This window comes from Coptis chinensis, chromosome 2, assembly GCF_015680905.1.
Source record: "Coptis chinensis isolate HL-2020 chromosome 2, ASM1568090v1, whole genome shotgun sequence".
NCBI classification, from domain to species: Eukaryota; Viridiplantae; Streptophyta; class Magnoliopsida; order Ranunculales; family Ranunculaceae; genus Coptis; species Coptis chinensis.
The window spans coordinates 75,281,995-75,295,782 of record NC_141457.1 but is presented as its reverse complement, the minus strand read 5'-3'; the positions used below and the strand labels follow the sequence as shown (position 1 = coordinate 75,295,782).

Genomic DNA, 13,788 nt, shown 5'->3' with positions numbered 1-13,788 from the left:
CAAGACTCGACAGTACTGAATTAGGAACAAGCAGTGTTCCTAAGATACATTTCCGAATGTGTTGCAACAGTCTAAACTATGGATGATTCGCAAATTATGTTTATTTTTGAGAATGTGATTCAATGGTGTTATGTGATGTCTTTTTTGTTTAGGACTGTGATTGTTGCATCATGTGATTATTAAGCCTTTTTCCAATGAAGTTTATGTAACAACTCAACTGCTAGTGCTCTTAAGAGTTAATAGACTGTAAGAGATGGAATAGATATTGTCTTGAGAAAACTTTGTAAGCTTGCCAAATTCTACGTTCTTATGTCATTTCGGACTTCGCATTATCACCAAGTACATGGAATACGTGGTTGGACGAACCGATATAGTATGTATACATTTTCATAAGTTTAGATTGGCTCGTCTGATTCATTCCTTTTAATTTTTGTTGGGGTTGTCAGAGTTATATTCTTCATGATGTATGTTGATTATAAGTGGTTTGCTGACTATTTTCTAACAAGTATGTGCTCTCGATTCCTTAGGATGTTGAGTTTCTTTCTTTCTTTTACGCTACTGGGATGTTGTGGCAGGTATTTAGAACGATCATTTTTTTTCCCTGATTATTCAATTTGAGTTTATAAGAATTGATTCTAGTGATCAGTATAGACAGTGTTTTGTACTCCCCTAGAATTTGATTTGCGATTGACGAGTCTCTTTGGCCTTTCTGCTGTGCTAGGAAAGTCACTTCCTATCTAATTTCACTCTTTACACCAATAAAATATACCCAACCATTTTTCTTTATAGGTTTATGGTATTAGTTTGATTTAAATTGTTTTATTGTTAACTTGTAAGTGGCATGTAAATTCGATTACTGTATTGTAGACCAGTTAGAGATGAATTCCATTGCATTAGAAATTAGAAAGGAGCTAGACATGAAACCCTCTTAACTGTGTGAATAAATAGGAATATTGATTTTGATGATGGAACTATAACAACCCCAATTTTTAAACAACATAAATTAAATTATTTGATTGAAAATAACAATTATATTATGAAGTCTAGCTTATTCTAGAATTTGTTTAGCTATTGTTGATTTTTAAAAAGAAAAGTTAATGTTTTTACTTGAATTGTTTGTTAGAACTTATGTGGGTATTTTATAATCATTTTGGGCTTGAAAAGATTGTTAAAATGTACCCATTCATATAGGTATGGACCTTGGGTGTTTTTAGACCCATTGGAGGCCCATAGGTTACCTTAAACAGACTTAAAACATGGAATAAAGAAGAGCTGCGAATTTTCTCTGTAAAAATATGATTATTCAAAATCAAAACCCTAGCCTCCAATAAAAAGAAGGGGAAGAAGAAGAAAAAAAGAGAAAAAAGGGCGAAAGTATTGGGCTCACCGCACTATTGATATTCATAGTTGTTTACATCTTGTAGACTTAATAAGGTGAGTTATATTTATTTCTTTTATTGTTTCCATAGAAATAGGATATGTTGTTTGTTATGTGTGATCATATGGATTGTATATTGGGAGGATAAAGCCATTAATAAATTGTATAGAGTTTTGTGAAGAAGATGAACAGTTAACAGTAAACACCATTCTAGAAAAGTTGTCTGCGCAGTATTTTAATTCTGTTCAGATGGAGATCTTTCCGCACACGGATGTCTCTCAAATTTAATCCATAGTTTCCTGACACATTGTAGTCTGACATATTAAAATTTTAGACAGATCCAACAGTTGGATTTCTGTCGAGATGCGCATAAGCATGACAGGTCCTAGTGTTTCTACACCAGAAAAACTGCAGTGTGCAGTCTTTTGTTTCTTCTTAGATGGTGACCTTTCCGTACTCGGATTTGTATGAAATTTAATCTATAGTTTCCTGACACATTTTAGTCTTCCATATTAGATTTTTAGATTTATCCAATGGCTTGATATCTGTCGAGGCTTCCATTAGTGGGACTAGTCGTAGTAGAAACTACACCAGAAAACTGATGGGTGCAGTCCTTTGTTTCTGTTTAGATGGAGGTCAACCTATTATCGGATTGACCTCAAATTTAATCCATAGATTCTTGATATCCAGTTAAATGACATATACAAATTTTAGGCAGATCTAATGGTGGGTTGTCTGTCAAGGCACAGATTAACAAGGTTGTTAGAATTAGCTCAAGTTTAAAATAGATATAGTTGGGTGGTTACATGATGGCATTAGATGGTCAGTGGTTATTATACTTTCGATATATTCTTACTATCGTGAAAATATTGGTGTGGAATGAAAATATATCTATATGTTTTATTTTATCGTGATTATTAAAATATTTGGAGAATTGGTTAAGAGCTACGTAAGGCTTGATTCTAATCTTAAAAGATTGGATCGTGAGGCGACCTTATGTACTGAAAGTCTTGATCACTATATCTATAATATATATATTAGTTTGTGTGATAACTATGTGATTGTGTTAGAAAGTCGCATTGTTTTGATACTACATAAATATATATGTGTGAGATAGAAGTTGTATATGAATATAGACTTTAGTATATGTAGATCTGTTTTGGACATTAGTGTGTGTGGACTTGAATTTGGGTTAATGAACTATTTGTTTACAATATTGTATATATGAGTGTGGTTATGTAAATTGTATTTGTTTGATTATAAGTCTGTTTACATTAAATGATGCTTAAGTGTTTGATTTGCCTTGACACGCGAAATGACTCTCTACATGTGTGGTCTGTTTTGACATGAGTAATGCTAGTATAATTATAAGTGATAATAATGTTTTAAAGTGTAAGCCCACATCTTTAGAACTCTCCATGCCTCAGGATTTGGTAATGAGATATTATGACTTGTGATGTCATGTGATAGATGGGTATTCATTGAATGTGCCATGAATGACCCGGGTATTCATTGAATGTGCCATGAATGACCCAATAGTTTGGACTGCCCTAGAGAGGAACTAAGGTATTCGCCTTGCGGGTTGGTCGTATTCCTTAAATGTACGAGAATGTAGGTTTGGGTATTCCTTGAATGTGGCGGGAATGACTCAGGGCATTCATTGAATGTGCCATGAATGGCCCGTTAGTGTTATGATGGGTATTCCTTGAATGTGGCGGGAATGACCCAAGGTATTCATTGAATGTGCCATGAATGACCTGATATTTTGTTATGCCCAAAGGAGGCTTTGTGATTATGTGTATGGAAAGCCCAGAGATGGCTGTGACTCACAAGTTACGAGTTTACAAGATAAAAATATGTTTCCTGGAGGCGATATCCCGCTTGGGACATATGTCTTGTAGTGGTACTCGGTGTGAGTGAGGCACACGGATATGTGTGATTTGGCAAATGTGTGTAGTGCAAATCGTGGAGTAGGAACTAAAGGTTGGGCTGTGTCTTTGAATAAATGAGTCAACGAGATAATTAATAAGCAAAGTAAAATATTGATTTTACGTGTGATGGAGTTATTGCATATGATGTATATGATTTCTTATGATAAATGCTTACGTGGTTTGTATGAGTTGATACTCACAAGGGATAAATGTACTCCTTGGTTGTGACTTTTCCTCGTTCTCATAAGTAGACGAGTGATACTAAAGTAAAAGTATATGAATTGTGTAATGTTATGGATATGAAGTGTAACGGTAAATAATATTAGTAAATGATTGTGATTTCTATGTGACTGTGAAATGACTATAACTTGATATGTTATTACGAAACTATTAATGACTTGTGATAGTCTGAGATCTATGGTTATGCACGCAGAAACTTTATGACGTAATGATGTCATATGAATGACTACCCTTGATGAAGGTATTATGATAAGTGGTATTCCCCCGAATATCTGGAGACGAACCAGTAATATCAATTAGACTTAATTGTCTTAAATGAGGTTTGGTTATGAATGGAATTTTGACTGGCTGAGATAAATCATTTTATTGTGATGTCTAACTCTGTTTTGCAGGAGGGTAGGATCTATTAATCTTTTCTGCAAGGGCGTAAATATCCTACCCTAAGGCGTGTTGGCTTAAAGGTAAGGTATACCAAACACATATTTAATTAGGTTGTCATATGTGCATTTAATAAATGGAATGTAAGTGGTATTGTATTGTGAGTTATTTTGGAAAGTTGGAATGACGAAAGTCTTGTTATATGAGATTCTTGGAATTTGTATGTTGGGGTGAAATCTTACTTGGGAAGAAACTACACCCGTTTTTGGAAAAACGGAACTATATTGTCTTCCAAGTTGAAATTGTTTGAAATGTTACATTTATTCATTTAAAAGATTATTATATATTTTGTTGTTAGTCTACTCATACCAAAGAATTCAATTTCTTTTCCACCCATGTTTGCTTTGTTTTGCAACGTGGGTGTGTTCTTGGGAACATAGATGGTGGAGTGTAGTGGACAAGGAGACGTGATTTGGAGTTGCTCTTGGAGTCTTCTGGTTTAAGATTTTCTGAAAAGTGGGTTAGTTTCTTTATAGTTTAATAATGTAATTTAAGGATTTTTTTTCCTTTTTGTTTCTTTTGATTTCAGTTTTTGTATATATCGTGTTTGATAACAGGGTTTTGGGTTTTGTTTCACCCCGGGTTTCCAGATAATTAAATATAATTGTTTTAAATATTGTCTGGAAATTTGGGGTGTGACAGGAACCCTCTAATATGTAACTGCTCACTTAATGAATGTTTGGGCTCAAAGGTAAACCTTTCATCAATATCAACATTTCATTTTGAAGATATAAGAGGTTTCTGGCGACTGCTTTAACTTGACTTATGGGATTCTGGAGTCTTCAGATGTGTAGATGAGTATCATATAAACCATTTTTTAGAGAGACCAAAGATAAGCTTCCTTAAAAGGTCTATGAGATGTAATGTTTTCTTCTTCCGTTAATTTTAGAAGCTAAAAGCTTTGGAATGTTTAAAGTAGATGGTGTATCTAACATAGCGGTAAGGAGTCTGCCCAATCTCATCTTACTTGGTTAAGAAAAAGGAAAAGAACCATGAAGTTTCATAATATCAACGAAGTGAGCTTCTACGCTTGCATTGCAATTAATTGAGGCTCAACCCATCCATGACCGGTGCTAGTCATATAATATCACCGCAAAGATCCGAGTTTTTATTTGTTTGTGGTTTTACATGTACTTGTATAGGTGTAGTAGTCCTGTTTCGTTGTGCTTTCATTTATATAGGTGTGCATTGAGTTGAACAATTCATATCATAAATTACATTTATTTGGCCTGCATAAAGACACCTATCTTTGAAGACACATTTTTTGGAATATAACTTGGGTTTTGTTTTCCTTAGGCTTGCTTTCAATATTTTGACCCCCTTCAATTTTTATCAGCTTATATTATTGAAGCCTCACTTGTTTTATTGGCTTGTGAATTAGATGATGGGGCAAGTTAATCGAGAGAGGCTAGCGAATACCTTGGCGAAGCTGCAGAGGAAAGAGGACACAAAATGATAGACATGTAGCTGCTCAAAAAGGGAAACACTTGACTAGAAAGCCTTATGATAGAATTCAACCAATCCTAAAGAGGATGTCAAAGAAAAACCAATTCCTAAAGAGGATGTCAAAGAAGCTAATTCCTAAAGAGGATGTCAAAGAAGCTGCAAAGGAATAGAAAAACCAATTCTTTCTATGGATGCAATATCCTCAACTTTTTAGGAACTTAGTACCATTTAATGACTAAATGTTTTTGTTGATTTTATAGCGTTTTATTCACAAATGCTATTGTACAAAGGATAGCATGTTGATTCATAGCGTTTGCATAACTGCTATTGAATTGATTTCATAGCGTTTTTTGAGTGCTATCTATTGACTTTTTCTAGTAGTGTACTAGAGAAATATATCGACCTTGCCTTTAGTTAATCTACAACTACAAAAAAAAAAAACTTCGAGACCTTTCTTAAATATAGCTATCAATTGTTCAAAAGTTCAATTCTAAAATATAGCTATCAATTGTTCAAAACTACTAAAGTTGCATTACACAAACAAAAATTCAATTTTAATCTAAAAATATACAAGCTAGAGAACATGAAAAGGCTACGAAAAAAAGTTTACAACTTCAACCTATTTTCCTTGTTGCAAGTGCTTAAGTTGAGGACCTGAACCAAGTTTTCAAACACACTCTATTACATTACCGTCACTCTATTACATTAAGATGCAAAGATTGAGGAATCAAGAAAATTAGCCAAAATAAAAAAAGACAAAAACTACCATGTTTTAGGAGTATAAACACTTGTATGCATACCTGCAAACTCATATATAATATTGTCTAACAATAATAATAGAGAACTCCCTCAAACACATAAACCATTGTTGCATTCACTAAAGCAACAATAAAAACTACAATAATCTTGAAAACATTCAAAACCCTGGTTGACCTATCTGCACTAAAACTATCATAACTTTATTTGTATAACTCTGATTAATACAAGGTAAATTGGGTATGAAACTACACTAAATTTTCTACAACTAACTTTCAGGCCATGAAAGGAGTTTCCCAACAGAAAATGCACAGAACGCCACCAAATACAGAACTTCGTCAAAAAAATCTAGGCTGACCATTATACACTAAAACAGTAGTAGCTTACTGTGCAAATATCGAAACAAGATGAATCCAATTGTATTGGAAAGCAGACTCGTAGATCTAAAAATCTTATTCAAACCTCGAGACCAAATTCTCAAACACGATTTTTCAAGAATTTTCTGAACCAACACCAGAAACTAAACCAAATATAGATCAATAAATGTGGTGGAACTTCCACTGATATATGGTGAATCATAGAGTTGGACCATGGTGAATCAAAAATCCGGTACATTCTGTTTTGTTTCCCATCCCAGTCTTTCGCAATACTTCCGGTTTACTTCTTTTCTTAGGTCTCGACTTCTCCACTATGATCTCCCCAGTAGTGAATATAGGAGCTATTGCCGTTTCATTCCTATTCGTTGTTATGATGTTCCATATGAAAATAGTGGAGACTCACGAAGAAGTATTGCTCTATTTACCAGTGAGTGGTATTATTGGACTGATCCTTTGGTGGGAAATGTTCTTCATTTTAGATAATGAAACCATTCCATTACTACCAACCCAAAGAAATAATGACCTTTCCTAGAGATATACGGTTTATGCGAAAAAGGTAACGAAGTTGGACTCATTTGGAAACATTGGGCCATTTACTTCATAATCGACTATTTCGCCCGGTTTTGGTTCCTAGTCTTATTTTATTAGTAGCCATGATTGGGGCTATAATACTAACTATGCATAGGACTACTAAGGTGAAAAAGACAGGATGTATTTCAAATTTAAATGCTATTGATTCTAGGAGGACTCTAATGAGGAGGACAACAGACCCACTCACGATCGACTAAAGAAAAAGGGAGTCAATGTTAAACTTCCTTCGCTACTTTTTCGATAAAGGCCTCTTACTTTGCATATTAGATGATTCTCTTTTTCTAGTTTTTGCTTACTTCGATCTAGTGTTGAACGGGCGGGTGTTCTTGAGTTCACTGCCTGCCATGAAGGATGGAATTGAGAGATTCCGAAGAGTTGAAAGTTACAAGAGTCTATATCAATCGATTTGATCCCTTACACGAGAAGTAGGATAAACCGATACCCTGTTTCTATTCCAAATCCGACCTAGAAGTCAATAGAGCAGAGTGAATTATGATATACATTTTTCTTAAAGTAAGAAAAAGAAATCAAATTAATTATTTTTATATATGGAATTCTGAAAACAGCTTATTGGGCAAAGATAATAGCCCAATACTCTTTTAAGATTTCAAGATTATAAAAAAGCATTCAAAGCCGCTTTTACTTTTATCTCTTTTTAAGAAAAAATGCAATAGTGCAGATAAAGCTTCAACGTATAGCTGCTCACCAAACCTAAGTAGTTCAGTTTAAAAAGTCAAATGAGTCTCTTTAATCATAAAAGGTCGAATCCATTATAGCTCGAGGAAGAGCTGGCTTTTCAACTGAAAGGAGGTGGAAGCTCTACTAAGACGGAGATGGAAAGGTGGGCCATAAGCCTGACTTCCCATCTTAGAGTATCATTTACCAGAATCTGCTGCTCCTGCCCGGACGAGATATACGCATTTGAAGCAAATACACCTCCAATCGAATCGGGAGGAGAGACCGATCCTATTGATTCACTTCTTTTGTGCCAAAAGGTTGTGAATGAGATCTCGAACGCAGGGCCTCCTACGTCTAAATCTGTTTTTTGGCGGAGAAGAGACTCAAAGAAATCTATTCTAAGCAGTGAAACCCCTACTGATGTCGTATCCCAGCCAGCTACACACAAACTTCCCTATCTCAAGTGCATCTCCGTGCGGTACAGACAGCCAACAAAAGAATAAAATCGCAGAGTCCAAGGTCTGAAGGATTCATTTCATCGGTAAGGAGAGGGTGGTCGTAGATCAGGCTCAACCAACAAGAAAGAGAGGATCTCCTGAGCAAGGGCCTTTTTCTCAGGCCAAGCATAAGCTCGTGGTCTTGCGCTGCCTTTGACGTTAAAAATAGCAACGAACAAGACAGAAGCATGCTCGTGGTATATAAAGTGAAACATTCTTTCTTTTTAGCTCGCCAGCGGGGAAGAGTGAAAGTCAAGTTTAGAAAAAGTAGTGAAAGCTCTTTTCCTAAAAAAAAAAGTGGAGTAAAGGCTTATGCTTTGAAACTAAAAGATTTTAGCATGGAGGCCTACCTGCGAAGCATGGGTGGCAGGATCAGGGCCTTTCTCGCTGGGTGAGGGCACCCTTCCTGAAAGCATTTCCTAAATGCGAGACAGATGACCAGCAGAATTGCATTCATTCATAGGTATCCTATCTCTCGGTTATAAAGAAAAATTATGATACATGAAGTATCTAAAGGAAAGAGATGCATATGCCTCTCCGGTTCCTAAGGCGTAACCACGCGATCTTTAGGTCATCCGGTGGCGTGATTGGTTTTGGTTTTTTATATATGTCTGCGCAGGTATGATTTAATCCTTTAAAGATAAAATATATTATTCTCAATTGACAAGCAGTGTATTACATTATTTACAATTGACACTCAAAGGGTCGATGCTAGTTAGGCAAAAAAAATAAAAGTTTTCATCGGCATTATGTTGAAATATAAAGATTTGTTCTTTATATCACAAATCAAAAACAAAAACAAAATACTAATAATCAAAAGCAAAGCAATATATCTTACCCACTGTAGAGAACCCCAATTCGAGCAGTTCTACTTGGCTCCACAAATCACTGCAAAGAACACCAAAAATCCCACTTTAAAGCTAAAACAATCAATCAAGACGAGAAAAAACAAAAAAAAAAACGATTTCAACTAGGGCAGGGAACAAAAAAACGAAGCTTTTGATTTTGTTGCAGCTTCAATGGCTTTTCAATTCTTCTCACCTCAGTAAAGTCAGAAACAGTGGAGGTTGAGGGTGGAGGAGAGATAAGCTTTGAAGATGTGGAGAGAAAGAGGATGAGTTTTGGAGATGGAGGAAAGAAGCTAGTTTCGGTTTAGATGGAGAGAGACGACAATCTAGGGTTCTAATATGTTATTTTTTTGTATGGTATTTCTAATTTTGTTATGACTTGTAGCGGGAAGGTGAAAACTGGAGCGCAAAAAATATTTGCAGCCAAAAAGTATATATCCGCCCATACCAAAGCCCATTGGCAACACCGAAAACGTCGTAACAAGGGCATACACATAGTATATCCCGGAATTACCAGTGACGGCAAGGGGGTTGCAATAGATATTTAATCTATAGCAGCACCACACTCGTTGCCAACAATAAACATTTTCAATTTAATTATTTTTCTTATTTATCATAAATTTAAGCGACCACTTTTGCAACGCTCAAGGCATCGCTCAAGGTATTTCCCAAAATGAAAATTCTATTAAGACGGATGATCTTTAGCAATGCCACACGGTGTTGTAAAAGATGACTTGTTGCAACAAATTTTAGGCGTGGCGAAAGAGTGCGTTGCAACAGACCCCTTTTGTTGTAGTGTTGCTTCTTTATATGTGGACCCATTCTGCACTGGTTTTGTTCTTTTGGAAACTTCGGCTTTAGTCAGGCTTTGTTAGGCTTCACTGTGAGTGGGAAACTTCAAATATTCCAGTATTCCCGTACTTCGATGCATGTTTTATCATTATATTCATGTTAACTGCGGAAACCTGCAAAAGTACGAAAATATAATTATTACATGATTATTAAACACATAATCGGCCAAAATGCTATGTCTCTCGGGGTTTAATATTACAGTTTTGGGTGCTTATCAGTCTACATATGAATTGTTAGATGGTGGTGGTGTTCGATAAACTGGATGCATGGGTGACCTCCTATCGACATCACGGGATTCAAATCTAGGCACTTTGGCTGATCTCCCATCTTGCCCTGATTCAAATGGCAATGGATGGTATTCGTTCGAAGCCAACTGTTTCAATTTTCCAGAATGATTGTTACTATGAGACAGGTTCGCATTTTCAATCACATGTTTTGAAGCCGAAGAATGACTTACCTCTTCATGCAGTCTCTTTGGAGTGCCACTCATTATGTTCCAGGCTTCCGATTCACTCACTTTCTATCAAAACTTGTCGTCTTTCACAGATAAAAAACATTCGCTTTGAGTACAACCTGAAAACCAAAGCAATAATGCTTTTCATTCACTCAGTTTAATGTATAAATAAAATTAGCAGAAGATAAAATTAATTAAACAATATATTCCAAATTGACAAAACTAAAATTCTTTTCTTCGTTGCATGTATTATCCAATAAATTCCTTTGAATCTGCGAATCCTTTGAACCAATCCTTGACAATATAATAAAATTAAACGGTCTATCAATTAAAAATGTGATACTGAAAACGCTCAAAATGTCAAAACCATAACCCTATAAGAAGAAGAAGAGGAGGAGGAGAATGAGATCGTTGCAAGAATCGAGATTGAAGGGGAATGCAGGAAGGCTTTATTGTTTATCAAGCTAGTTTTTTTTTTTTTTTTTTGGGGTAAAGGTCGGGGTGGGTGGGGTTTTGAGTTTTGATGAAAGGTTTTTTTTTTTTTTTTTTTTTTTTTTTTTTTTTTTAAAAAATCTTTTTCTTTTGTTGGGTTATTGGTTATTAAACTTGTTACGCGAACAGTTGGGCGTGAGTTTATTTTTTTTTTACTCCGAATCATTCCAAAAGCTGAGGTGTCCATCCAAGATAAAAAAGAGGACTGATGTGTTTCACTGGGAGCATTCTTAACTGTTTAGTATTAATAGTCTTTGATTGGTCTCAATCCTAGGGTGCCTCTTTTTTCCGAAAATTCAATTTTTCCGAATTTTGATCCGATATTTTTCCGAATTTGGTCATGATATTTGTGTTTTGATATCCGAAATTTCAATATCCGATTTTTCCAAAAAAATAATTGGATCGGAATTGGATGTGTTTTCAAAATCCAATCTGATCCGATTTCCGATTAGTTTCCGAATTTTTAACATATAGCGGTCTATTTCATATAGTTACTAAATTAAAATTGCAAATAGTTTACAAACCAAATAAAAACCCTAGAGAAGTAGAACATTGTCTCTCACACAATTTCAAAAAATCAATATTGTCATTCTAGTACATGTCTCAATTTCTCCCATCTTCCTATTTATTGAATTAATGCATTAACATGAAGAAAAAACTTGCTGAATGAACGTGTTAAAAGGTCTAACTTGTTTACTGAATTAATACATTTCAAAATGATTGCTAAATGATTGTATTAACTAGATAAAAAATGGTTATCCTAAAAGAGAATCCGATTATATAATTCAAATTTCCGATTTACTTTCGTATTTTGCGGATTCCGAAATTTCTAAAAAAATTCCGATTTTCCGAATTTTCTGAATTCGAAAAAAAAATTGTCATCCGAAAAATAATTGGATCGGATTTGGAAAGGATATTGCCATCTGAAAAAAAAAAAAAAAATGGGAAATTTTTCCGAAAGCCGTTTATCCGATCTGAAGTCACCCTAGTGGTCCAGATAAGTAAAGCCTAGATTTTTTTGTTTTTTGCTGGGCAAGTTAAAAATATATTAAAAAGTAAGAAAAGTTACAAAAGGTGTTTAGAGAGGCAACAGATTGCACTCTCTAAGGTCTTGCCAATTCAAACTAAGTCCATTTACAATAATGGTGTAGTTTACATATACTAACAAAACCTATAAAAGCTTTGGTAAGGGTTTTCCCATTTGCGTAACCAATCCGGCTTTCCCTCACAGACAATTGCTTCATCATCAGTCATACTTGCACCCCTCTTAGCTAGGTTATTTGTTGTGAAGTTTGCTTTCTTAGCCAGGTTATTTGCTATGAAGTTTGCTTCTCTGAAGCTAGTTGTAATCTTGATATGTTGGACAAGTAAAAGGCATGCAGTTGTGACACCTTGTTTGCATTCTCCAAGGTACATTATCAGTTTTGAATGCAACAACAGCTGCCTCAGAATCCGTCTCTATCCAAAGCTAGGTTATTAGTCGCCACAATGCATGTAGCAAAGTGTTTAATAGGTGAAACTTGATCTGAATATGCAGATTGAGAAATGCTAGCACTCAATGCACGTATGAAATGCTACTAACCAGTCACCAAAAGATGCACAAAATTTTGGAATTCATATATTTATGTGATTCTAAGAACAAGAACAAGAGTGTATTTGTTAGTTAGGACTTATTAGGACTTGGGTCATCATATATGCACCTGATCACAAAGTGTTCTGCTGCTGCGTTTCTTATCGAAAAAAACGATCACGAAGTGTGCTGCCTATAAACATTTCTCTAAAATGCATTGCTTATTGGCTCTTACGAGATTGAAGCAAAATGGAAAGTTAGTCACGGCATTAAATTGGCTGGAAGGCTATAAACGGAAGATCTGCGTTTCTCCAACGAACCCATATATGCCAAACAGAAGATCTGCGTTTCTCCAACGAACCCATATATGCCATGGTGTTCCAAACCATCATTCATTCCTTACTCAACAAGGAACCATGAAATTTAAAGGCTACATTAGTGTGATACACTTTGGTTGTTGGGTGTTTTTCGTATGATGAACACCCAAAGATGTTGGGAAGTCAAAGATGGTGTTAAGGAACAGATACAAAAAATATGTTGGGAAGTATGAAGGAGGGTTTTTTTGTTTGGAAAAGCTAGTACTCATGTTGATAAACAATCTAAACAAGATCTTACAACAACTCAATCAATAGGTGGCGGCACATCTCGAAAGGAAAAAAGCCAATTGCAAAAGGAAAACAAAATCCACAATACTTAATTGGAAAGAAGATAATCTGAGATGTGCCGCCACCTATTGGTTGAGTTGTTGTAGGACCTTGTCTAGATTGTTTATCACATTCATACTCAACTAACAATTGCAAAATCATTAGTAAGTGTTTATGGTACAAGTTTTGATATCTTAAAAGTGTTAAAATTAATGCACTTAGCATCTAGAATTCTCCATATTGTTCTACATCTTTAATATATAGAAAAATGTGGGGGTTGAGTAACAGTGTAATTTTCATTTTTTTTTTTGTTTTTTTAAAAAGTAAAATAGTAATTTAACATTTATAATTTTTTTTAAAAAAAAACTCAATAGAGCCCACGTGGCCACGTCGGTACAACGTATAGTAAGAACATATGAGAAATATCTAATACTTATAAATACTAGAAATATCTACTAGAGTAAGAAATATCTAGTGGACAACTCTAGAAACAAGTAGATAAGACTCAAGCAAGAAGTTACTAGACTCTTGCTAAAGTCGGTGGTGTGAGCCTATAAATAGCCATGACCACTCTCACTTTTGTAATCAAGCCAATT

The 13,788-nt window shown here is 35.0% G+C and overlaps 1 long non-coding RNA gene across 2 annotated transcripts; it reads right to left on the bottom strand.

Annotated features, from left to right (window-relative positions):
* Positions 1–6,031: 6,031 nt before the first annotated feature.
* Positions 6,032–9,555, bottom strand: LOC147517851 (uncharacterized). 2 transcript variants are annotated; one of them, XR_015213952.1, is made up of 4 exons: positions 9,374–9,555; positions 9,171–9,220; positions 8,683–8,738; positions 6,032–6,087 (listed from the first exon to the last, which is right to left on the bottom strand). It is a non-coding gene; the product is annotated as an uncharacterized LOC147517851 (long non-coding RNA). The 2 variants fall into 2 exon arrangements; XR_015213953.1 differs by lacking the exon at positions 8,683–8,738.
* Positions 9,556–13,788: the final 4,233 nt, after the last annotated feature.